Genomic DNA, 26,947 nt, shown 5'->3' with positions numbered 1-26,947 from the left:
TCTGGCGTGGAGGAAGAGCCATTGAAATCGCTCATCCATCCAAGAGAAGGAAATATAGGAAATGTTGTTTGTAATAATGCTAATGCTTCAGGTTTATGCCCCTATTTTGCCTGCACATGTGCAATCTTAGTGCCCTCAAACTGTATTTGACACTTTTCACAATTTAAAAAATGTCATGCTTACAGAAATGACAACATAGTAGGATATAAAAAGCTTGTCTTCATCTCCGTATACTGTTAAGTTTTCACTTAAAAGAAAGAGAATGAGGTGGTTTTCATCCTTTTATTAATATTTTTTTTAGACTTCCATCTGAGCAAAGGCTAAATTGTTGCCCAAAAAGTGATGTCTCTTGCTTGTGTCTGCAATGCTGACAGGAAATCACTGTCATCTCTAATGTTGCTTGGACTTGCCGCTTTTACTGGGATTCATGTCGGTAAATACCCTTTTAGCTCTTGGGGTGAGCACATGAAGCATTGGTCTTCATGGCAAATGTATAATGCTGAACAAAATGCCACAGTGCTCAGATTAATTTCAAAAACACCTCAAAATCATAACAGATGTTAAACGACTGAGAATAAGAATATTGTTCGAAAGCCATTTTTTGTTTGTTTTATAGATGTATTGCATCTATTTTTTTTCCCCCTGAGCCAACACCATAAATACAAAAGCAATATTCTGAGGGAATACAGTCGAAGAGTAGACAAATGGGGATTGGAGCAAATCTGGGCCACAGGAGCATCCAGCCAGCTCGCCGCTCTGCTAACCTCATCTCAAACAACCACAGCAGCCATTTCCTCGCTCTGTCCCCAGAGCCACTCGCCCCCCTGGCTGAAGAGCCAAATCAGGCGGCGCGGCGGTTGCACAGGTGACGTGTCGCGTGCCACATCACTTCGGAAACCTTATGTTGGCTCAGGTTTTTTTCTTTCTGCCTGTTCACATACTTGCTCTGTATTCAATTATTTATGTGATACAAATTATAATAATTACATTTTGCACAATATGCATATTTTTCAGTTACTAATTTACAAAAATGCACATGTGCAATTGAGATATGTATATATATATACTGCATTTATATGTATATATTATATATATATATATAATTTTTTTTCCCAATTTATTTATTTTACTGACTATTTCTGAAACCCTAATGGAGGGACATGTCCTAGTATGAGTGTAAAGCTGTATTTTATGTCGAGATGCCTGTGGTTGCAATCGGCTGACCTCGCTCGTAGTGCTCAAAGTGAAAGATGCTGTTTTATGCTTTCATGGCGGCCCAAGTGCCGCAGTCTCGGGGTGAGCAGCCTCATGCACCCCCTCGTGTGCTTGTAAAGTCGAGCGTGATGGAATCATGTCTCCGTTGAGCTAAACTAGAAAACAAAGCAAAATATGTATTTTGGTGGTAGTGTAATTTAGGTTTGGATTTTATATTGGGATGGCAAATAATTTACCTTAATTCTATACATCATAATATACCGTGCATATTGTAAATAATACAAATTATCATACAAAATGTGTAAAAACATACAATTTAATCTTAAAAATCTAAATTATTTCCACATTTGGAGGCTAAGCTAAATTTTAATGACACCTTTAATTTCTTTAAAATACTTTGTGTGTTTATTTAGCAAATAGAAATAAAATAAAATCCATTTAAAGAGTCCCCCCTCCCCATTCTTCTTTCACCAGACCATTTTCATCAGCTGCTCTGATGGCCATGAATCTTGTCACTCATGTTTTTCATCAAGTCGTGTGCACGAAGCATGTGGCGACTCCCGTGTGTACTGGAGCGAATGCGAAGGCCCCAAACAGTCCAAGCCGAGCTGGGGAACAACACAAACACCACATCCGTGTGTCCATAAGATCAGGCTAGCAGTTGTGTACCGACATGGAAAAACAACAGTACTGAAACACAAGTGTTGTCGTAAAGCCGTCTGCACTGCTCTGAAGCAACATTCATATTTTAGAAGTGAGTCAGCTTAACAAACAGGTAAAAAAAAAAACAGAACAGTGAGTACACTTGACATAACATTTTTTTTGACTGACTTGAATTATTATTCATGCATAAGGTTTTGTTAGATGTGCAGAGTTTTAGGAGCAGAGAATGTGCATCTTAGTGTGGTAAAAATGGTAGGAGTTATCTTTTCCCCCCATCGTGTGGTGATTCTTTAATTGCATTAATCAAGTTTTCCTCTCATTGTCTTCTTCCCTTCACGTTACATTTTCATTCATTATTTTTCAACTCAAACTTAAACATTTTTATTTTTTTTATTTTTATTATTTATGAATAACATTATTGCATTTCTTATAGCTTTTACTTTGTATTTTATTGCACCCCCTCACCTAATTTTTTTTTCGGTCATACTACAAAAAACGCCTCTGTCTCTATGAATACATAATCACATTTGTCAGTCTTTAATTGTGAATTAATTGGCTTAATTGCTTCAGTATCAAGTGCATGATTAAGCTAATTAACCCAGTGTTAAATACTGTACTGAAAAAAAAATCTAGTCATGAAGGATTCTCCTTCATTAGTTAATTAAATTAGTTATGCACATTTATAACCCAGGTATAATTCCCACCTGCAGTTCCACTTCCACACAATTAATGGAAAAATCTCCGTAAAAGATGATGTCTTAATAGGTAATTGAGACGAAGACGGCTTGCACTGGGAATTTAAGTTTCTATTCAAATTTGAGAAAAAAAAAATCAAAGCTTAGAATGCATTAGTATATTTTTACAGGTTAATAAAATATAGTTTTTGCTCAGTTCTTTTCCTCATACCTGCTTAGACTGATATTTTTACCTCTAAAATTGTAATCACTCGTTTAGCATAGAGCCGATTTTGTAACGTGACCATAATGTCGCTCCCTGATGAGAGTGAAACAGGTATTAAGTCTGTTTCACAGAAACTGTCGCATGAATGAGGTCAGCATGGGTTGAATCGACTTGAATCAATCAGCAGGGTTTGCCTTTATTGGAATTTCGCCATTGAGCAGATAATAGCTTTAACACGGGACGCTGCTGCTGCCAGAGCTATCACAGTTCAAAAAATCAAAAGATGGCAGGCAGCTTGTGACCATATCTTTCCCTTCTCCATTTTGTGCGTGTGTGTCTCTGCGCGTGTGCCGGTGTGTGTCCGAGAGTCAGAGTCGGTTTTACTGTCACTACCTGTGAAATTGTATTCTGGAAGATGGATGCTTTCTCTTATATTCATGACACCCAGGGAAGCACATTCACCTCCAAAACTGTTTAATATGGATGCAGTGGAGGCGGACGTGTGTATTTGAATGTGTGCTTTTGTGTGTGTGTGTGTGTGTGTGTGTGTGTGTGTGTATGTGTATATATATACATTCATAAACCCAAACGCTGCTGCACGTGGACTCAGGCACACTTGCAAGCACACGCATAGTATTTCTTGCCCAAAAGACAATACATGGCTGTTGTTTTGCTCCTGCCGATGATGAAGAGTGGGAGTGACAGTGCAGCTCTCAGTAGGCTTGATGCATTACAACACAGAGCTGCCATGTTGCGTAAATTCTGTCTCTCCTCATTGAGAACATGGAGGCTTCTCATGTAGCAAGACACCAGTGCACTTTAGCTCCCCTACTCCTGCGTACATTCATCTCTGGAGTTTTCTAATGACATTCACATGTATGCTAGTCATCCATTTTGATGGGGACCGCCGCGTCTCCTGTGTGTCTTTTCCAGCGTCATGTTGTTCTTAGAGCCGGTTACTCTTCGTGGATATCTGAGATGTCCTGCTGGCGCAGTCCGCTCACAGATTGGTGGGCACCAGGGGTGGGACAAAATATGGTCATCTCACTTCATAATCAATACACCAGCAACAGATGATAATGATGCTGATATTCAGCCCATCCTCTGACAAAGCTATCAAAACCAGTTGTTTCAGTAGATCATGTTTTTGTGGTTCTTTTCTCTGCAGATTTTTTTCACCCCATCCCGCACAAACACACAATCCATGTGGCAATTTGATAAAAAAAACAACAACTACATTTTACCTACCAATTCATTTTACTCCTCTAAATGTGTCTGCATGAGCCATTCCAGTTTCTGCTAAACTGTGACGTCACAATTTGTATTGCACATGACTGGGCAGCTCGATTAAGCAAAGCTCCGCCACAGCAGGACTGCACTCGTACACTTTATAATGTTGTCGTCTTCAGGTGTTCATATTTCCTCATTGCAGATTTATTCTAGAGCCGTGTCGTCTGCTACGACGAGTTGAATTTTGAAATGAACGGTCATGATGAGTCGGCGTAGTGAAGAGAAGGGGGCTTAGTATACAGCCCTGAGGAGACCCACCACTGAGGGTGATGACAGAGGAGAAATGGCATGAGGTGGAGCCCCATGAAGGCCTTATTAGGCTTTGCTTTCCCTATAATTGTAATACTAATTAGCCAGCACCTCGCTTCTGTCTGCATGAGGCCTCGAGAGTGCGCCTCACCATGCACACTCGAGTATTGAAATTCCAGCACCACGGGATGCGTAGCCACAGATACAAATATAGTGTTCTCTTTTCGGAATATCTTCATGGAGAGGCTCCTCGAATGCCACATTTTATTCACGGCGGAGCTCTCTGTTGTAGAACTAAACTTAGGCACCGTGCCCCGGCTGCTGCTTGTGTGCCGCCTTTGGTGAGGGGGAGGAGTGGAATCACAGTGTGGAGAAACCTGGGTTCTGTTCAGAGGTACACGGGAGAGGTTTTGTGTAATCCTATGCTAAATTCGGCATCAGATCTTTTTGGGGAGGTGTGTAAAACCTGTGCGTTTTTCTTGTCTTTGCCTGAAAAGAAAGTGGATAGCAGGCATGGCTTTTCAGCTATCTCAGCCTCAAGGCAAAATGTATGGGGCTGCTTGGCGGCATTACCTTTTCCTGGAGACGACGAAACGCCTCAAAGGATGTCTGCGGAGGGAATGCCTATGAGCAGAAATGGGGAAGGAGAAAGCAGGTTTGGGTTGTGGTTGAGGCTGATGGGAGGGGGGCCAGGGTGGGGGCTTGGCGAATAGAAGCCGGCGGGGGATAGGTGGGGGCGATATGTGTTTGATTCAAAGAATTTGGTCCCCGTGTTCTTTGTAGAACATTTAGCTTTGACCCTCCCTTGCCTCTTTTGCCCCCTCCCACCAACAGACACACAAGGTCCAGATCATCTGCGGGGTATCACACCAGTCGGGCTTTTTTTTTTTTTTTTTTTTTACGGTCTGCACATGCTTCCCAATACATATCTCTACTGTATGGCTCGTATATGTCCATACCATTGCAACAGGCACACACTGAGGGAGGAGAGAGGCAAATAGGGAGCAAGGGGAGAGAATGAGAAGAGAGAGAGTGACAGCAAGAAGAAGAGAGGGAGAAAGGTAGAGAGTCGGACTGAAATAGGAAAAGGGAGGGGGAGTGCTTTTATATGTCGGTTACATGTTTATAATGCAGTGAAAAATATGAATTTATTTTTTTTAGGAATCACCCAAAGGTGTCATATTTGTGGTGAACTCGCCCAGGTAGCTTGCAGCCAAAAGCCCCGAGCAGAACTCTGCGCTTGTGCTCAGCAGACTGGAGGCGACCCGCGGTAAGTTATGGGCTTCTTTTCTCTCCCTCTCCTTTTCTCTTCCTCTCTACTGCCGCTGATTACGATGCTGCTGATTGATTGGTTAGAGGCTGTGGATTATCACGGGCCGCTCGTCACCAGGTACCTGATGATGAGAGGAGGGGGAGACGGGTGAGGAGGAAGGGGGAGGAGGAAGATTGAGGGGAGGGAGGGCTAGGCGGGATGGAAATTAGATGAGCGTGGCCAATACTCACAACAGCACATCTAACTAAGTCGCTCTCTGATTTCTCTCTTTACTATGCCAGAGTATATTTGTGCTGTGCGTGTGGTAAAAATGTATAGTGGTGCCTTTTTGTATATCATCTTTGTGTGTGTGTGTGTGTGAGGTCCCACTCGGCACACTTTGTCTGCTGGCTTTCCTGAGTGAAGCTTTCGGGAGTAGTTTACTGATGAGGGGGAAGCCAGAGGGGCCTTTTTTGTGAATATGCAGATGAGGGGCACGTGTAAATGGAAGGGGGGCTGGACGGGAGCGCGTGTGCCACGCGTTCTACTGTTTAGACGTTCTCCGTTGGGAGCCTGATCCTGAACAGATTGCCGCCTCCCCGTGTGATCTTGCCACCGCTTTGTTTAGGGCATTCTTTGACAAAAATGGCGGAAGACGAGCACTGCCCAGAGAACAGAGGGACTCGACTCAGAGTTTCAGAGAGAGGAGGGTTTAAAAAAAAAAAATGGCAGATGTCTTCGGGGTATATTTTCAACTCGTTGACAAGATGTGATGATTGCTATTTTGTGCTTCGCCTCCTCCCGCTGTACGTCCCCAGACATTTTTCCAAGCCATTTGCATGTCAAAGCAGTGGAGGCCACTGCACAGATTAGGATGAGATGACATAATGATGTAATGAATTAAAAGCTCCTGTTTAAGCTCTGCACTTTGCTGTCCTGGGAGGCAAGAATGGAGGGGGGGCAGACGTGGCATGTTTTCTTTTTACGTTCATCTCTGAGTGGCTGATTGAAATAACCTTTCCCTTTTGATTTGATTATATTACAAATGAGTTTGCGGCTAGTTTAATTGTATTTACATATTTGAGCTATTCCCCCCCCATAATAATTTTTTTGATTACCGTCGTCATCAGTTGTGCTACTTCAAGTACGTCAGTTACGACTTGCAGTGCAAATTAAGCAGTTTCATTATTAACACAATTGTAGTAGTTCATTCACATTGTTGTAATATTTTAATGCTATGCACAAATGCATGCAATGTTCATTTTTGGTGATTGGAGAGTTTTTGAGTTTGTCGTTTTTGTATTTACATTAAATTATAGAGGATTTGATTATAGTTTTGTCAAAATGCAATTGCATTTCACATTTCCGTAGACGGCCGCAATAATCGGTGACTTTGCGCTGCAGATAAAAGTGCACGTTACATCGATTGACATAATGGTCAAAGAATTGTTTTTATGAAGATAGAACAAATGTGAGAAACCACATCTGAGTTGCTATGGCGAAAAACACACCTACTGTGTGACAGGACTTGGAGCGTGGCACCCTTGTCATTCCTTTGATAGGACCCCTCCTGCTCTTGCACACATGCATATATACCTGCTTGAGGCAAGTGCAGTGTTTGGGATAGCCGCTATATAGGCATCAAGAAGACTAGTTGAGGAGATTGATTTCTTTAAACTTCCCTCCTGTTGTCCTTGTTTGAGTACTCTTGATGGTATGAGCAACTTGGGAGCCCGACATCAATAGTTAATGACACCATGCTGCACTGGTGTAATTTAATGGAGAGTAATTATTAATTCATCGAGCACCAACATAAACCGAATATCAACATATGCAGGTGTAGTCAGTGTGTCCAAAGCGAAGACTGACACCAAAATGTCATGCGCTCGGTCCTGATGGTGAATTTGGAAAGCAAATGCATTCATTTATTCTGCCGCTTTCTGATTTGTGGCCGCTGCCCCCCCCGGCTTGGCCCCGCGGCCGCGTCCGGGCGGGTGTGGCCGCGTGGAGTCAGCTGGCCGGTGCAGCCCGTAATGAGTATGCGCTATGACAGCTGGGATAAAGTGTACGGATGCGTTTGGTGGGAGTAATCAGCTGCTGACCATGGGGTTCCAGGGGGTGATGTGAGGCTTTATGACTGCACAGCTCACGGACACGCACGTTCACACGCACGCACGCACGCACGCACACACACACAGACACGAAGCTCCATAGGGACTCCACGCTTCGTCTCACTCTTGCACTGGTGAACACGGCCTGCGCTTTGATTCCTCCTTTTTACCCTCAGAATGTTTTCCTTCAAAATATGCTTCCGATATGAGGAAAGTCAAGAAGAGAATTAATTTCAAATTTGGAAATGTAAATTAGTTGTTTTTGATTAGTACTAGGCAATGACAGAAAATAAAAAAAACATTTTGTTAAGGAAACTTTGAATGTTTTAAATAGCGACACTTTGCTTGTTGAATATAGCATCATTTGAATAAGCCTTTCTTAGCCCTGCAATATGGATTTTGTATGGAGAGCAAAACAGAAACGTCCGGCACACACAAATAAAATAACAAATTATAAAAGATATCAATACACATTTAGCTACACAATAATATCATTGGATGTGAAAGGGGTCTGTACATAAATAATTACTGTAGATGCACAGATCTAAATGTGAAGAGCAAAAATAGTAAGCTACATTCAGTGTTGTAAAAATAACTTCTTTCTACAATATGTATGCTTGTGATTGCATCACTGAAAACTTCACAAATATTTTAATTGAAGATTTTGGGAAATGGGCGGTTCAGTGATTTGCAACAATGCGTGCACATTCAACCCTGCTACTAATTGAAAATGAACACTAATAACTGCATAAAGACCCCAAAGTAGTATTGATCAACTAATACACAAGCAACTTCTTTTCTTCTCTACTGTTTTTCATTCTGAACCCCCCTGCTGTGTCGTGCTGAGCTTCTGAATGTTTTTGAGTGTCTGGACGAATGGTTACCGATCAAGATATGACCTTACTTTCGCTTTCATCTCCCCGCTTGCCACCAACACAAGTTTGAGTGCACGTGTGAGAGTTGTGGCCCTTGAACTCTTGACCCCAGCGCTCTGGCCGGCACTTTTCCCCATGCTGCTCCTCCAGTTTCACTATAGTCAATGACGTGGATAGGTGGGAAAGGGGATTATTGGTATTGATCTACCCAAGGGGATCATTAGGCATCACTATCAATTCACAGCTCCTAGAACACAGCACCAGCCCGTACAGACATTGCCAATTTGTCCCCATTAGAGAAGAAGCTTTGTGGGTGTCTGCTGTGAGAGCTGCTCGGGCCTGGACGGCAAGCAGGCGTCAAGTGACCATGCACTTGCTGGTCATCTAAATCATCACGCAAATAAACATTCAATTCAATAGTTATTTAATATATACATATGATCAAATATGCATGTGTATAAAATATGTATGTGTGTCTTTTTTTCAAACTCTTTGGACATTCCACTTGTCTGTAGTTTCTTCCACATATATAGTACATTATTTACCAAGCGGTAATTGGCACTGTAATAGAATACTTGAGTGAGGCTTATGCAGTCTGGCCCACTTATCTGTATAAGCTGGCTGTTCTGGAGACTAAAGCTGTCGGATCCGGTCTCGCTGACGTTAACTCTCTGCCAAAGTCAGGTGTTAAGGTAGCAGCGCTACCGCTTTTTTTTTTTTTTTTTTTTGCAAGTTATTGGAATTTCATGCATCACAAGTTGATTAAAATATATAAACGTTTGAAACAACATTTTGGGCTCGTCACAATAGGCACATCACTTGGTATTTTATATCACAACGATAACACATTCAGTTTGTTTTAATGCAAATAAATCCTGACTAAATATATTTTAAAAAATGTAAACAGTATATGGTGAGTATAGAGACTTTACATACTGCACTGCCATCTGTTTCCAACCACCTAACTGAGACATAGCACACACACACAGAACCAAAGAGTCGGCCACGTTTGGTGTTGACCAAGCGGTTAAGTGAACAGCAGGTGATTGTTTTTCTCACGCCCCTTGACCTCTCCCTGCCCTTCCTTTGGTGGTAGCCAACAAAATCTAAATCATGCAGAACGGGGACATCTCCTGCACTGATTGTCCTTTCACTTTTGCCTCATCCGCTCTGAATACTCGTGATATATATATATATATATATATATATATATATATACACACAGCATATATATATATATATATATATATATATATATATATATATATATATATATATATATATATATATGAAACAGAGTGAAGAAGACGATGAATGATTAGAGAGCGACCGGGGTGCGAAGGCCAACAGATCTTTTAATCGTCTTCGAAATGATCAAAAACATCTGAGCAAGCACTTTGCCCTATCCCCCCCCCCTCTCCTGACTGATCTGGCCCTGACTAGCGCAGACATTAACACCACATGAAGACCGGCGTGGAAAACGTACTCCTCCGGAGCAGCACATGGGGCCCTCACAACCTGAGCTTTTTGCATGTGGAAATCAAAGGCCCGGTGGTAATGACTTCAGTGTGGGCAAAGTGCAGAGATCCTTTTAGCTCCTATTCCCCCGTCAACATGCTGCTTTAACACATCCTTATTCACCGGCTTTTCACATGGCGCTGCGGCGCTCTCCCACGCGAGGTCATTGACCACACCAGTGACATGTGGAGCCAACTAGTCATCCACACCTCATCAAGTACAACTGGAAATAGAACCATGCAAAAGTGTATATAGGATTTTTTTTTAGATTGTCAGTGAAATAATCTAAATCATACAATTTCGTGAAAATGTGAAATGTTTTTTGGCTGCTTTGATGCAGGGCCACCAACAGAGGGCAATGTGGTCTGACTGCCGTCCTAGAGGCTTGATCACGAAAAGACAAAGAAACGTCTCCTGTATAAAGTAAAGACATTATTTTTCAAATATATATACTGTCGATAAAAAAAACATGACTAATTTTATTAGAGGTTCTTCTCAATGTCCTGTTATTTGATTTTTGCTAGTTTGTATTTTTGTCATCTAATTGCTAATTGCTTGTACTTTTTCGTAATGGTTTGCATCTATTGTTCATGTACATGCACAAAGTGAGTTTGTGGAAAATAATGTCATCTGAAGTAATTACATTACACACAAAAGCGCAGGGGCATTTGTCAAATGAAAAAGTCCATAGGGTTCATGATTGTGGGCCATTTTGAGGCAGCGGAGGCAGGCAGTCTGGGAGTAATCAGATAAAAACAATAGTCTTTCATGAGCCTTAAAAATGTACAAATGAAAAATAAACAGAAGCCAGCAGTGGGAGATATGCGCACTTCCGCTTGTGTGGATTTTTATTTCAAGCGGGGAGCCACCGTTCAAACTGCTCCAGAGTGTGCATATGTGTCGGCCTGTATGTTTTTTTTTCTTTGTGAGCCTGTAAGAATGTGTGTTTTTAGGAGGGGAAAGAGAAGATGGATGAATGGGGGAACTTCAGGGGCCCCGGGTGTTTTAATTACCCACTGCTCTGTCGTTTGGTCCGAGCTGACTATCCCTCCCCGGCTTTTATCCCCATCTCATGATTCCAGCGCTACCTTTATCCCTAAGCCTTCAGCTCTTCTGGCCAAACAAAGAAAAAAGGGAGGACAAAGAAGGGGTTTTAATGCCGTAGCTATGCCACATTTACCATTAATATCCCTCAATCTCCCCGCCTTTTTATGTAGTGCACAGCAGAGTAACCTCAATAAAGTGACCCCAGCGATCTGTTGGGATGGAGGATCCTCTTGTACGAGGCTAGAGCTCTGGTGTAGTTCTGCTTAAAAGCTGAAGTCAAGTGCTGCCAGCATCCTGAACAAGTGAGGTGAAGGAGCACATTTTAGATCTTCTTTTTTCCTCCTTGCACTGCTCCTTTTTTGCCAGCAGATCATCCAAATGCCAAGCGTTCCGGGAAGACTTCTTCTTTTTCTGTCTGTTGACTCTATTGGCTGACTGGCGGCTATTGTGGATGGACATTGCGATCACATGACCTTGAACGAGGAAGCATTTGTTGAGCATCCACGAGTAATATGATCTACTTGCAGAACAATATTGAATGGATCAAAAACTTTTTGGGTTATCTTTCGTGTCAATTGGAATCATATTTATTGGTCAAGTAAGTTTAAAACACAAGGATTATATCTCCCGTAGCTGACGACAGCATACTATAAGAAAACATCTTAAACTGTTGTCATCAATCGCTGTGTTCATGTTTTTTTTTTTTTTTTTTTGCTTTTGATTAAATATATTAATGAACTGTCACTCACTCTAGTTTTTAAAAATAAGGATGGAAAAATCCCTCCGCATTTTCACTTACCCTGTATTTTGTTTGAGTCTACGACATAAAGGCCCGTCCGTGTGTGCATATTTCCAGTATTTTGTGGATCCCTCTGCCTTGGTGTGTAATTTGTTGACCATAGTACATTACCATGACAACATGGTTTTGATGTGGTTGCCTTCCTGACATACCCCTGTTGTTTGGGGGTGGGGGGTATTTTTGGTCTGGCGCTGTGGTGAATTGCTTTACCGCCTGTTCAGTCAGCAAGTCACATGGAGGAAAAAAAAAAGAAGGTGTTGGAAGGTGGGAAGGGAGGGGTCTGCATAGTGGGGAGGGCAGTATGAGGACTCTAATGGGCGTCTGGTCTTCTTGTCCTCAGTCGTGGCATTAGAGACAAAGCAGATGAATTGTGCAATGGATTCGAAGAGATTGGAGACAAGTGCATGTCAGTAGCCCCTCCGTTCCCCTGCCCCCCCCCCCCTCCAGGATCCCTCCCTCTCTATCTCGCCTTTCTTTTTGTCTGACATCTTGGAGGAAAAAAAAGGCGGGCGTGACAGCAGTGCGCCGCTCGAGCAAAACATTAAAAACAAAATGCAATCCTCACCCATTTTTCTTTTATATTAGATATTCAGGCAGACATTCGGCACACGGATCCCATATTAATTGCGAGACGCCACACATGACAAATGTACACAATATTAATCGCTAAGCAAACATCAAGGACATTTTGATTCATGCTGTCTGAAATGCTGGCAATAAATGACAGCATTTATACACAATGCATCTGAAGAAATGAGGCACTGATCTAATCAGCTTTAAAAGATCCACTGAAATCAGTTTTCTCACTCTTTTATTTTTATGTGTTTCCATGGCAAGAGAAAATATGCTCTTCTGCTCTTTGTCCTCTTCACTTTGAGCTTCAGCGTGTGGCTGTCCCTTGCAGTGGCTTTCTTAAACAAGAGCAGCATTTTAGCATAAAAATTCAAGCGCCCCTCCCTTCCAACCTGACTGTCTTGAGATACAGCAGTCATTCTTTGTTCTTTCGAGTTGTCTAATGCGGCTCTTTTGGTCGGACAGCGTCTTTTGCTTGAGTGAAGGATTGTGATTTTTGGAGATGTGTTTTTTGTACAACAGCTGTTTGTTTGGATGTAAACCTTACTCTGGAGTTTTTGACTCTGAACTGCATTTGAGCTACAAATAACAAATTGTTAGCCTAATAGCACAATTGGCTCAAGTCATTTCAAATTGACTCTCCCAATATCAATAAAAATGCCAATGTGCTTGATAAAAAAATTGGTAACTTAATGTCATAATTGCCAAATTCATTTTTAATTTACTGTAATAAATCAACAACAAAAAAACTGATAAGGTTATAGTAATCCGCAAAAGTTAAATGAATGCAACCAGACTTTTGATTAATTTATTTTTCTTCTTTCCCAAAAACGACTTATAGGCAAATCTGCCACTAGGCTAACGATATGTTTCTCTTTATTTCTGTCAAGTGACCATTCTGACAGTACTGGCCTGCCAACTTTTGTTTTGCGTTGACTGCATTTATTATTCATTTTTACATCACTTGTATTTTACTATGAATAATGGAAGAGGTATGAGAGGAGGAGGAGGAGGAGGAAGAGCTATGAGAGAGGGGTGCCATGCAGCATGTGTCCTTGGCTACTGAGCTCCTTCGAGTGAGGGGAGCAGATGGGGGTTCGGAGGAAGGCGAGATGTACCTGGTGTGGGGCCAAGATCCATGGTCCTGCTTTCTCCGGGCTGCAACTCTTGTTGAATTTAATATCAATATATAAATCAAAAGCTCCCTGTCAGACAGACAGCACAGCCTTCATTAAATTCAAATGAGAAACAGGCCTCTTTGGATCCAATTTTAATAAAAGCAGGTAATCATATGGGTGAAAATGGGTAATCTTTATACAACCCAATGTCTAGTTGACATCCGTTTTTTTCCCGAAGAGATAGAATCTCGCATTGCAGTTTGCCAGAATTTTCAATTTGTGGCTCATCAAAACACCATGAATAGCAAAAGAGAGAGTAGCAAATTTTTAATCAAATTTTTGCAGAAAACTGAGATTGTCCAAAAAAAGCTCGACTGGGCTGGATGCACTCACGTCAGCTCTGTGCGAGTTTCCGAGATCAAGGCAAGCCATTCACACTGCACCTGCTAACTAGCAATGGGTTGTAGCTGGCTATCTAGTGTGACTAAACACGTGGAGTCACAAAGGAAACTGGGCCCTAAAAGCAACGCCTTAGACCTCTCAGTCATCCTCACGTAATTATGTCATATCACTTAGAGAGTATGACAATAGCCCTCTCCTCCGAGCAATAAATAAAAAAGTGAATAAATAAATGTCAGTTAAATATCTAATTAATTAACTCAATACAAATCTTCACAATGACTCAATCTAATCGATCATGTGATTTGAGCTCTTAAGCAAACTTTTTAACGCACAAGGAGATCATGTTGAAAACAAACAGAACTGTGCAAATCTTATTTTGGTTAAGTCAAGCTTCTGCTAATTCATCTTCTGGTTTTGTGCATTATTGCACATTCATAATATCTTTTTAACCACTTCTCCAATCCTCTTTTGTGCATTACATTTATTCTGCCTTATTATAAAACAGGGATCAGAGTGGTTTACTGTTTCAGGTGCTTGATATTATTGTGCACCATGCTGCATGTGATCAGAAGAGGGCACTATGAGTCGCTGATCAGCTTTCTCTAAAATCTCTTTTTTGTCCTGTCTGCTTGCTCACCCTCACATACTTTTCTTCACTCAGTACAGCACTTTTTTTGGTTGTATTTTGAAGCCAAAGCCAAAATGAATCTGTCATGGGGAAGAATACACAGGTGGCCATTGAAAATATGCATAGTTGTGTAAATGTAGATACTTGATACTTGCCTTCACTTGCAGGTGTAGAAAGGTGCATTTAATATTCGGCTGACACCTAAATTTTCAACATCATTATTCCTCTATACATATGGAATTCATTCATGTGTATTTTACTTGCAAGCAATGTGTGGATTTGCACATTTTTTAGTCATGTGTCAAGTGTAAAATAGATATGCATTTATGGATACAATATTACGACTTGTGTCCAGTAATATTTCGTGAATATTCAGATAATGACTATTAAAAGGCTTTCATATTATTTCTTTGGATTAATAGCACTATAAAGTTCCTTTGATATCCTTATTAAAATCTCTATTATACTAAAAATGTAGTGGAATAATAGAACTTGTCTCATAAGAGACCAAACATACTGCCACAGTCTTTCATTTTATAATATATGCCCACTCCCAACTACGCTTAGGTGCGTTTGATTTTGGCTTGTCCCACACACTGCACCGTTATTACTGTGTGTAATATTGTGGGCGGCACGGTGTAGCATTGGTTAGCACGTTTGCCTCACAGTTCTGAAGTGTAGGGTTTGATTCTGGCCTTCTTGTGTGGTGTTTGCATGTTCTCCCTGTGCCTGCGTGGGTTTCCTCCGGCTACTCTAATTTCCTCCCACATTCCAAAAACATGCACTGTAGGCCAATTTGAGACTTCAGATTTTCCGTAAGTATGAGGATAAGCGGTTCGAAAGATTAATGAATATTATCAAAATAAACATGTACACTCTGTCATTGTGTAATCCAACTTTTAAAAGAATACCGTTTCTGTTGCTCGAGAGCAACACATCTTAGTATATTGTACTCAAAAACCAATTTCCAAAGTGCCTTGAAAGTAACTTTAACCTTCAACTTTTTTTTTTCTTTGTCTGATCCTTCAGTTTGTTGCTTTTTTCTCCTACTTGTGTGATACATGCTGCTCCTTTGTTGCAGAGGAGGACAAGTAGCAAGCACACTATTACCATCATTTGTCCTCCTTTTAATAGTCAGATAATCGCGGTCATCTCTACCAAGAGCATTGTTTACTCCACCGGCAGGTCATAGGAGACCAACCCCATCCCCAACCCCAACTTGTGCGTCTCCCCTTCTTCTCCTTGCCCCCTTTTCCTGTTGCTGTCGTAGCCCGTCAGGTTTCTGCGGGCCCCCGCTGCTCGGCCCTCTCCTTCCATAAATCTTCATATGTGTTTGAGGCAAGGTGGAGGCTGCAGACAACAATAAGCACTCGTACTCTCCATCAAAGGGTTATCTGACTCTCACAGGCACAGTGACAGAGCGCTCTATGACTCTGAACAGGGAGCCAGTGCTGTGTCTTTGATAGCCGAGAGGTCCATTCATTTATTAACAGACAGCCCCCCCTCAAACAAAATCCTCCAAAGTTGCTCAAACAAGTTCAAATTGGGGAAAGTGAGAGATGGTGTAGTAAATTTGGATGGTAGTAAAAGTCAAAGAAGCTTAAATTATGTGGAACTTGTGTCTTTTAAACCAAGGACGAGTAACTGGCGGCCTCAGGATGGTCTTCGATTCATTTTTGAAAATGAAACCGGCTACTGTAGTGGAGCAGTTTTAAGTTGCAATAACAGTACCCAACACTAGATGGGAGAGATTGCTCAAGAGCACCTTCAAACCCAAGACTCTATTTTTTAACCAGAAAAGAAAGGAGAGTGGCACCTAGCCAGTCGGGTCAAAAAAATTGTGTCTTCCAGATGAAATCGGAAGCGGATTGCATATCTGGCTAGCTAGTTTAGAGAAACTATCAGCAATTAAAATATTTCGTTCAGATGGATGAAAAATCATGTCCCTTTTCATCCATCAAGTTTCCCCTTCCTGTCTAATCTTCTAAACTCCTCGAACTTTGCTACTCATGGCTATTTTACTGTGGCTATTGTGTGAAAAGGGGGATTCAACGAAGAATGTTCCTCATTTTTGATTCTTGATGTTGTATTTTTGTCACTAAGTCTGACTGTATAAGGAGCAGTATTTTTAGTGTGTGTGTGTGTGTGTGTGTGTGTGTGGGGGGGGGGGTGATGATGCAGAGGCCTATTCCTCAGTGCCGTATCCGCGTGTCAGCCAGGACTGCTGTTATGGATTACCGAGCCCAAATTTTGCACCTTAAAAAGTGAGGATGAGAATAAACCTTTTGTTCGTGTCACCTATCATCTTGAAATATTTACCGTTCCTCGCCCCGCAGCTCCCTGTCCCCCTCCGGTGTGATAAAATGTTTCTTGCTCCGCGTCTTAACCCTTTCCTCCTTCATCCCACCTCCAGCTCCATCTCCGCCAGGATCAGACAGAATATAAACCTGCCCAAATCCTGTTAGCTGCATCCATTTCTCCCCAAGGAAGCCATTTATGCCGGGTGGTTTCTTTGGAAATCATATGAGCATTTGACCAGGTGTCTGCGACACTTTTCAGTGGCATGTTTGTGTGTTTAGTGTGTGAACTCCCACTGTCGTGTTGTGTTCTCGGTTCCGAGAGAAGAAATGCATGCGCATACTTTTGCTTTTTGTATGTCTGTGTGGTGTAGACTGTGGCTGTGCTTACTTTTAAGAGAAAAGGAAATGAAATTCCATGTCGAATGAATTATGGAGAATGTATCGTTGCCTCCTGTGTGTTTTTCAGTGTGTGTGCGTGAGTGAGTGGAATTCATGTGCCAAAATAAAACAGGAAAAACTGCAGCGGCTTTTTGCCGTTGTGTACTGTATGAATCGCCTGCAGTTGCCTTGCAGCGCTGAATATTCGGGTTTCCACCATCTCTCTGTACTTCTTCTAAAGACAATTACACTACTCGGCGAAGGTGCACCTTTTCTGTTTCTACCATTACTTTCTTCAAAAAAAGACAAAACTACAAGAAGTAGCAGCCAGATACATGTTTGTAAGAGGGTGGGTGTCGCAGTGCCTTGCACTGGAGTCACTCCCCACACATCTTAATGTTCGAGGGGATAGCTGTGGAGATGCAAACGCTGGAGTTGTATGCGGCCAAAAGACCAAACAACAAAACTAAACAAAAGTCACCTAATGCAAGTTGAATGTCTGATTGATACTTTTGTTTTTTTAAATGACATATATTTTATCTTATTTGATCTCATTTGATCTTATTTGATCTTATTTATCGATCTAATTTAGCTAATATAATCCATCGATCCCATTAATTATCTCTAATTAAATATGATTGGATCCATATCTCCACACAAGGGGTGTGATTCAAGTCAAGCAAATTTTTAAATGTTTCAATTGGATTCACTCATAGCTTTTAAATCAAAAGCGATTTTACAATTTGGTTTTTGGTACACCGCTCCTTTTTTTCCCCCTTCAACCCATCTTACCTGTCTTGTTCCTTTTCCTTGCCGGTTGCTGACTCCTCTGTTCTGGTCTTTTCTTTTTTTTTTGTCCTTTTATAACCCGAATTAATCTCACAGAATATTACTTTTGATAGTAAACTATGAGGATGGGTTTCTCTTCTGGCCATCAAGTCACCTCCCATTTGTTCTGGCTTTTCTATGCTGAAAAAAGTGCTCTATAAATAAATCGTTTTGACTTTGCTTTATTGGGGTGTTGGGGGGGGCGTTAGACCCAATGTGGGGGTTATGTCGAGGGGTGATCATAAATATCAGGAGCTGCAGGGAGACAAAAGGGCTAAAATGGAAAGGCTTTGCTGGACGAGGGGACCCGGCCATGTCTTGTACCTCAGCCATTTTTCTAGTGCGCTTAGAACTCAGTCAGGGGTTTAATTGGAATCCAGACTTCAAAGGAACCTTGGCCCATCCCGCAGCCCTCTCCCCTCCCCTCCCCTCCCATCTCCACCCCGGTACTAACTCCCCTGGCAGCATCCACTCTCGTCCATCGCTCAGACACAGACCGTGACCACTACAATATCAGAGAGCGCATCATCATGCACGACCTCATCCAAAATTGACTTTGGCACTATTTGCAAAAGATTTTGTCTTTAGGTGTGTGGATGCTCTTGTGTTCCAGTCAATCCAGATCCATGTTTGTGTTGTAAATTGCACTGCCATGTGTGTTTTCATAAAAGGATGTGTTTATTTGCTAGTTATTTGGGATCCAATATTTCTATGGGCAAATATACAATTCATTTCATCGGTTTCTAATTCGATGTTAGAAACATTTTGCCCTTTAGATTCAGTGTATCACTGAAATTGTTTTCAAACAAAAGGTTGGTTCAATTCCAATACCAAGTAAAGAAAACTGATATTTTCTCAACATTGACAACAAAAGTGTTATTTAAAATAAAATAAAATGAAATAAATTGACAGTTACAAAAGCCTCTCTTGTGTTAGTTTTATGACAGCTTTCCCCCATTCAGTTCAATTTCTAAGAATTCTTTGTGCGGATACGGTGGCATTTTTAGGCTTCTATGTAAAGTAATGTATGTGGAACATTTCTAAACAGAATTCCAGGTTAATTCTTTTTCAAGAATTAACCTATTTGGCTATTTTTGCAGCATTTTGATAACCGATGAATAAGACAGAATTGCAGATGCTCGTTAATAAAAGAAATTATTTTGACAATCACATAAATGGATTGGCTTGTGTTCAGGGTAGTACCAGTATTAAATTGTGAATATTAGGTGGCAAAATACCATTATTTCCAAATACCAGCACTAAGGGGAAAAATAAAAGCAAATGTGCCCAAACTCTGTCACAGCCATCGCCTGACGCGCATCAGGTTAAATTGTAAATAAATAAATATCTGAGTCTGTTTGTGTACTTTTTAACGTTCATGACCTTCTAACTTTATTGAGTAGTATTTTTTTAATTTATTTTTTATATAAAATAAGGTGTCCGCACATTTTGAGCTGGCTTCCTCACTCACTCCCCTTCACTGAAGCGTGTCGTGACTCACTCGCTGCATTTTAGTAACAGAGACTGTTTCATCAAGTGCTACATGTGGACTTATAAATACTGTTAGATACTATTGTAAAACACAATATCTATACGGCCGGTTGGATTCAGAACGATCATGCGATCGCCAGCATAGACGCCACAAAAGTATTTATTGTGTGTGTCGTGATCACTCACCCTATAGTATACCTCAAAACGGTCTTCTTTGAGTTGTAGGTTACAGACGAGCCTAAACTCCCCTAAGTCCTCTATATTATATATCATTTATTAAATAAATGCCTTTTTGACACTATTAAAAATGAACAGGATCCTTAAAGCTGTTGTATTGGTTTCTAATGCTGTGTGTTGTATGTTTAAATGTCTCGAAGCCTCAAGTTTGCCCTCAAGCTTGTAAAAATGCAGGCATTTATAAATGTCAGATAATATTCCACGACGCAGAATCTTCAAACCATAAATCCTTATCAATCACACCTATGGTGGTATTTAAATAATATTATTCTACGGGTTAGCACATCACAATTTTGTTTGCCCTTTAGCTGCTGTGTTTAAAAAGGCTATGCAATTATAATCAGCTATGTGATACATAATCTTAAATGGCATGTTATTTTGAATCTAATCTTAATCAATATATCACGACAGACTTGTAAATAAGAGACGCAATCGTCCGTGCCAGCTGCTGAGAATCATTAAATAGTCTGGTTGCTAAAACTAAGTTTGTAATGGATTTAAGTCACATAAACAAGTCTTCCTGTGATTATATCTTCCATGGACTAAGTAGTATGAATTGACTGCATAACGAATGCAAGGATTTCACTTAACTTGTAAGTGTATGATATTTTTTTTTTTTTTTGGGGGGGGGGGAGTTAAAATTTGTGTTGAAGGAAAACATGTTTTCACAAATGTATTATCAGGGGGTCTCTATCAGGAGGTTGAATTGTAATTTTCTCTTAGCTTAACGTCAAGAATTAGACTATTTGTAGTGATATTTATAAAAGCCTCCCCAATACTTTTCTTCAGCGTGCAATTTTTTGAAAAGGGATCTACAGGAATAGCAAAAGATTTTTATCTTATTTTAACAACGCACTATACATATTTTTGGGGGTTTATGAATCACTGGTCAGAGGAGCACCATGTGATATTTCCTGTGCAAGATGATGTTGAATCAAAATTAAAGATTAGGCTTTTTCATTTTCCTTTTGGGGATTTTGCACCACATCAGCTCATCACCGTGTATTCTGCATGTAGTAAAAAAAACATGTATATTCTTAATCTTTGCATTGGTTTGGATGCAGGCCACCTAAGGAACTAAATGAATGTCCTTGTGTGACTCTAGAGGGGTGACATTTGAGTGGACCCCTAAGTGACTTCTGATATGAGGCTAGGTGATTGATTGGTGCTTATGATTAGTTATTTTTTTTATCAGCTTCGATAGTTCTAAGCACGGCTTCACTGACGCCATGCAATTGGTGTTCTCCAGTTATCAACTTTTCTGACCCTCTCGCAAGTAATATTCAAAACAGCACTTTAATTCCTGCTAAGAAAGAGAAAAGAGCAATATCATGTTGAGTTTTCCATATGACAAGCTGGTGGAAGGCAAGGCAGTCAGTCTTGCGCTGAACAGTGCCAGATGTGGTGCAAAAGCAGAGATTTATGGACTTGTTGGAAACTTTTGACCCAAAGTATGTCCTTCCAAACTACTAATATTTTGCAGAGGCCACCTTGTCTCACCTGTACAACTCTATTTTGTGAAATACAACATATGACAATGTATTTAATTAACTCATTCACTGCTAGCTATTTCAAAGCAGTGTTGATATTGTGACTCCTTTTACAGCCTTTTATGACATTATATTGTGTTCTGTGACAATACAGCTGACCTACCAAAAGAAAGAGTAGACTCTCTTTTCACCAGACTAGCTTTCTCTATGTGAAGAGCCTAAACGTGTGTGACTCCCAACATATTGACAATCCTCTTCCTTATCAATGACGTGACAAGGTCCCTGCCTGTATCTTTGACTTAAAAGCTGTGCTGATCTCAAATCCAAAAATATCCTAAACCGCAATCTACAGGGATCTACTATTCATTAGTGATTTAAAAATCTGGATCTCGCAAACAAGCGTGAGACCCTCTCCCCCTCCTCGAAAAAAATATACTTGATTAATCCAAATGGTTGTTATTGGTTGAATTCCAGTTGTCGATAATCAACATCCACAAAAGTGAAGGAGGTAAGGATCGTGTTTACATGCATGATGAATATTTTCTTCCAGGAGGAAGAGGAAGTCCCTGTTGCAGTGTTACACTATGGAAGCTAATAGTATAGATTCAAGCGCTGATAGAAACGAGGTAGAGGTTCTTATTTTGCATCCCGTATGAAGGCATGTTTGCTCATAAAAGCACAGGCCGTATAATGATGCTTGAACAGCCACTTTTGTCTGATTTCATCTGCAGACTAATGATCACTTTGCCTTCGAACTTCATTTCCTCTCAACGTTAGATTACAACCGTGTTTTTCCCAGTGATGAAGTGTTAAAAAAAGAGAGTCAAATGTCTGAGGTACATTTGTGAAATGAGGCGGCATAAGTCCAGTTTTTCCAGGCAATTGAATGAATTGTTAATATAAGATCTTGAATGTAACTGAAGTATCCTCGTCCCTTGCCGGGTTTTTTTTTTTTTACCTCGTCTCAACTTAGACTGTGTTGCAGGGTTAGAAAATAACAACTCTCTCCTGAACAAAAAGTCCTACATTGTATTTTTAAAGAGAATAGTTTTTTTGCGATGCTATTGTGTTTGCACAGTTTGCTTTGTAATGTAATTACTGCCACCCACAGCCAAATCTCAACGCGATCACTTCTCGATCACTTCACAATCAGCAGCACAAATATCGAACAATTCTTCAAAAAAAGAGCTTCCAAGTTGTTTAAAACCACTTACACCAGACCAACTAAAAGTAAAATGTTGAATTACATCTTGATTTAACACAATGCACAACTTAGTCATCGGTAAGCCTTTCAGTCTGCTCGTGCAATGCTAAAGTCTTTGTTGCAGTACGATAACCCTTTAAATAACGGATTGAACAGAAATGGTACAGCAACACAGGTAGACAGACGATATCACGATACTCATTCATTATATTGTTTATCTTCTGCAAAGAGTGGCTCCTCTTAGTGCCGTACTGATGAGTTGAGTGGAACTGAGACGTCACCATGAACAGTACATTCATCTGTCAATCTTATCCCCCTCTGTGGTCCAGTTAGGCGGACAGGAAGGAGCAAAATATTGGTCTTTCAATTAATGGAGACAAAAACAGTTTATTTTTAATTATGTCATTATCTTGTTTAAAAATAATATCTGTGATAATTTTCTATACACATAACATTGTTTGTAGTATTTCCTGTAATTTTTATGGTAAAAGATACAAGTGTTCTGACTTATAATTGTGGTCATGAAAGAATCACATTTTTATCTCAAGGCCACCACTGTATATGATTGTTTTTGTTTAGTCTGACACTGACAAAAAAGGTTGAGAAAACGCTTTTGCTAAATACTTTGAGCTAACAAGGCAAAGTAAAGTCTCCAGCCATGAAATGTGCTTCAATCGAACGCTTTTCCGTTGCTCCCAAAGTGAGACAACTGTTTTCACCGCTTGTAACCACCCTTCCATTAACAATGACCTTATGCCAGAAAAATCAATTGCCTTTCACAGTTAACTTCATGAGCCTACTTTTGATGAATGGAAAACTGTTTGTCTTATTTTTCCCGTTTGTTTAGATGCTTATTCTCAGCATTTAACTGCCTCAAAATACTGAATGAAGTCAAACGTTGGTGCAGTTTCAGTATCATTAAAGAACATACTTATCCTTTTTAAGTTTTTGACTAACTGTTCTATTAAATGTTGATTGACACTAAAGAAGGTGAGAGAGTCCAGAAACAAGCAGAGGATGGCTGTTAGCCTGTTGCAACCTCCTGAGGTTTCATTGAGAGGATATAGTGTCCTTTCTTCTCAGTCACATTTGAAATTAATATTGCATGAAATAAGGCAGCCCATAAGGCTTTTGTAATCACGGCAGGTTAATAGAGGGAGTAATATTCCTTTTTCCTTTTTTTCCCCCTCTTTGACAGACTCTTATACATACCTCTTTTTTCCCCCTCAATCACGAGTGTATTTGAAGGCAAATACTGCACACGTGTATCTTATCTTCTTAAATTATTTTCCCTGAGTGCTTTTCTTATAAGAATTTATGCTGCATGGCTGATGCAGATTCTTTGGTGAGAACTAATTTCCCACTCTTAATAGGATGCTGAATTTTGGGGGAAAATACAGCATCGCGTTCTTTGTTTGTTTTGTCTCTCCATTTTCTGCTGTGCACACATGACGCAAAACATGGCCGCCGCCTGTCAGAGTTCTAGATGTCATGTAATTGCATGTAACACCTGCAGCATTCCTTCAGAGTAAAAGCGTTCTCCTGATGCATTGAGGCCTGCCGCTCCCAACGACAATACCGCTGTACATGTGACACCCCCCACATGGCTCCCCGCGGATCATTCTTTATTACTCCCATCTCGTGTCCATCAAGGCTTGGTCTGCTGACATTATGGCACCTAAGGAGAGAATAGGGGAGAGAAAAGGAGGAGAGCAGTCACACTTACGGATATACAAGCTTGACAGACTTTCCTTCTGGCAGAGTGGGGACAAATAATGCTTGGAGACAGCCAACTCCAGAAGTCGGATTTCTCTTAAATTGGACCAGCGTTTCACGCTTGTACTTATATGCGGGCTTGCATCGTTGTTATCTAAAAAGACACTAAAAAGATAATAATTACAATAATCATAATAATCATAATAATAATAATAATCATAGCTATCTTTGGATGTGATCATTTTGCAGATTAAATCAGAGGTATGTCTTTGGTATTTATCGTATCTTCAAACCCAGCATAAAGCTTTCATGTTGTTTGGATGAGGTATTACTCATATCAGTATGCAAGTTTTGCACATTTGCAGCTATTCACACATTCATCATGATGTAATACGACTGATCTGCATAATGTATCAATCAGGAAAAAAAGTGTCTCGAATGTGTAATGTTCGAAATAGACTTACTGGCTCAGAGCGCAGTGATGTTGAAGGGTCTCGTAATGTAGCTCAACAACATTGAGGGATTCTGTGTCACAACAGGAACCCAAATATGGTGCTTTCAAAATGTATTTTCACTAAAATGGCAAAAAAACTACATCACACAGAAGTTCTTTTGCTTATGTTACAATTAACCAGATGAACACTTTTGTTACCCTATGCCAGATAATCTAGATGCTTTATCTTAAAATTGTTAATCACAGCTTTGTTTTGGTAAAACAGGTAGAAATTAAAACATTTTAATTAAAACATCTGTGGTTTATAGTCTGGTGCGGTTTTTACAAAAACGGATTTTCCCTTAATTTTAGCTGGTGCGGGTTATATTCAAATGCGGTTTATAGTTCGGAAATTACAGTTAAATGGAACTGTAACTGCAGTATTTTCTCACTTTCTTCATCATTTCCAGATGCGTACGTTCTCAGAAATCATGCCTTGTTTTTGTCTGATTTTAATTAAAGCCAAGAAGCAACAGAATTCAGAATATCACAAGATTTGAAGAAATCCGATGGCTAGTGGGAGAGCTCATTACAGTTCGATTTGGAGTACGAGACATATTGAAGGATCTTTAAAATTGTGAGAAATGGCATTTCATGACATTTTCATTAATTTCCCAGGAAATATTGCACGGCCTTTTATTAAAAATGCAGTCATATATAACATCTAGTGTTGTCCAGGCATACGCGAGGCATTAGTTGCAGTTTTGATGGAGAATCGAGCAACTGGCCTTGGTGGACGTCTCTAAATTGTTCTTCTCTTGTTATTGCTACTATGTTTTCTTTATTGACAGGCTTTTATGGGCATCATTTATTTTCAGATGCAGATGATGTCCCCAATTTTATCGGGATGATTTCAACCCACATTCTTTCCTTATTCAGCAAGATTTTGTCATTGAAAATATAAGTTGTAATTTGCAATTTAAGTAAAGGTGGAATATTTGGCGAAACGGGACCATTGGGGTTAGATGGTGCATGTTGATTTATAGCGAGGCCAGAGTGCAAAGCCCCCAAGCAGCAAATTCAGTGTCTCAAATAGAGATTGGTCTGTGGCCTTTGGTGTGATTGGTGACCCAAGGTGAGGCACTTAGTGATTTATCTCTCAAATGTCCTCTCATTCCTCGCGCACTTTGTCGGAGCAGGGCATGCTAAAATACACACAGTAACACTTTTCTCAGAGCTCTCGCCCTGGCCTTGACTCTCCGTCTGTGTCCAGGAACATAACCTAGTCTGGACTGGAAAGCATAGGTTGCAAAAGCCCTGCACATCAGGGGGTCAGGGTTGCCACTGTAGCGATGATGGGTCAAAGATGTTGGAGAAAAGGTCAAACTGAGTACCGTGAACGCATAAAAACTTGTTTACTACATTTTTCTGTCCCGGTTGTTTTTCCATCTAAGGTGTTTTCAGTAACAGTAAGGCACTTCCATTCATTTGTGCACACTTGCTAATACACAAGTCTATGATCCATGCTCCACCTCACACACGCACTTTACTCCCCCATACTGTCATGGAGGCTCTCAGAGCCCCACTGCTGTCTGAAGCAGAGGTTGGCTAATGAGGAAGTGTCTTCTCAGTTGAGTGGACTTGATGCCACAAGGAAAACCAGCAGAGTCAGCCATACATCTTATCTATCGTCTCTCTGGTAGATGTGTGTCTACAGTATCTATGTACAGAAATTCTATGAGTGTGTAAGTCAGTGTGTATTCATTTCGAGTGAAGTGTAAAACTAGACGCAATCCCTGACACGTTTTCCGTCATGGGACTTGGTCCGACACGTCCGGTGCTGTGGGATGCTTTAGGAACAGATTTACAGTGATTTTCAGTGCCATTATTCCTGCCAGCTTTGACTGGTAGTTGCCTTTCTCCCAGTATGTCTTCATGCTGAAAGAAAGCTGCTGCTCCATCTCAAATCATCTTTTCCTGTTGAAATGAATAGAAATGCAAATAATTCGTTACACCACTCCCTCCCTTACACCCCAATACAACACAAATGCTTGTATTTCAATGAAGGAAAATAATACTAATCCAAACATATAATGATGGCATATTTCAAACAACTTAAACCATTTTGTCACACTAAATAAATTGTATAGACACTGTAATCCACTTTCTGGCACGTCTATGTTGGCCACCTAGGGGTTCTATAAGACAGAAAGATGCACTTCACTGTTCA

General features: G+C 40.5%; 1 protein-coding gene across 10 annotated transcripts in view; it reads left to right on the top strand.

Moving 5' to 3' along the window:
- Positions 1-26,947, top strand: part of zfhx3b (zinc finger homeobox 3b) — a 308,314-nt gene that overhangs the window by 42,246 nt on the left and 239,121 nt on the right. For 6 of the 10 annotated variants that reach the window (XM_085907648.1, XM_085907645.1, XM_085907656.1 and 3 more), the window contains one exon: positions 5,479-5,587. The exons of the other annotated variants lie outside the window; for them this stretch is intronic. The gene's annotated coding sequence lies outside the window, so the exon portion shown is untranslated. The remainder of the gene's footprint in view (positions 1-5,478; positions 5,588-26,947) is intronic. 10 annotated transcript variants of the gene reach the window in all.

This window comes from Syngnathus leptorhynchus, chromosome 3 (assembly GCF_054491065.1).
Source record: "Syngnathus leptorhynchus isolate UIUO chromosome 3, UIUO_Slep, whole genome shotgun sequence".
NCBI lineage: Eukaryota > Metazoa > Chordata > Actinopteri > Syngnathiformes > Syngnathidae > Syngnathus > Syngnathus leptorhynchus.
The sequence above is the reverse complement of the archived record's forward strand: the minus strand, read 5'-3'. Positions and strand labels throughout refer to the sequence as shown.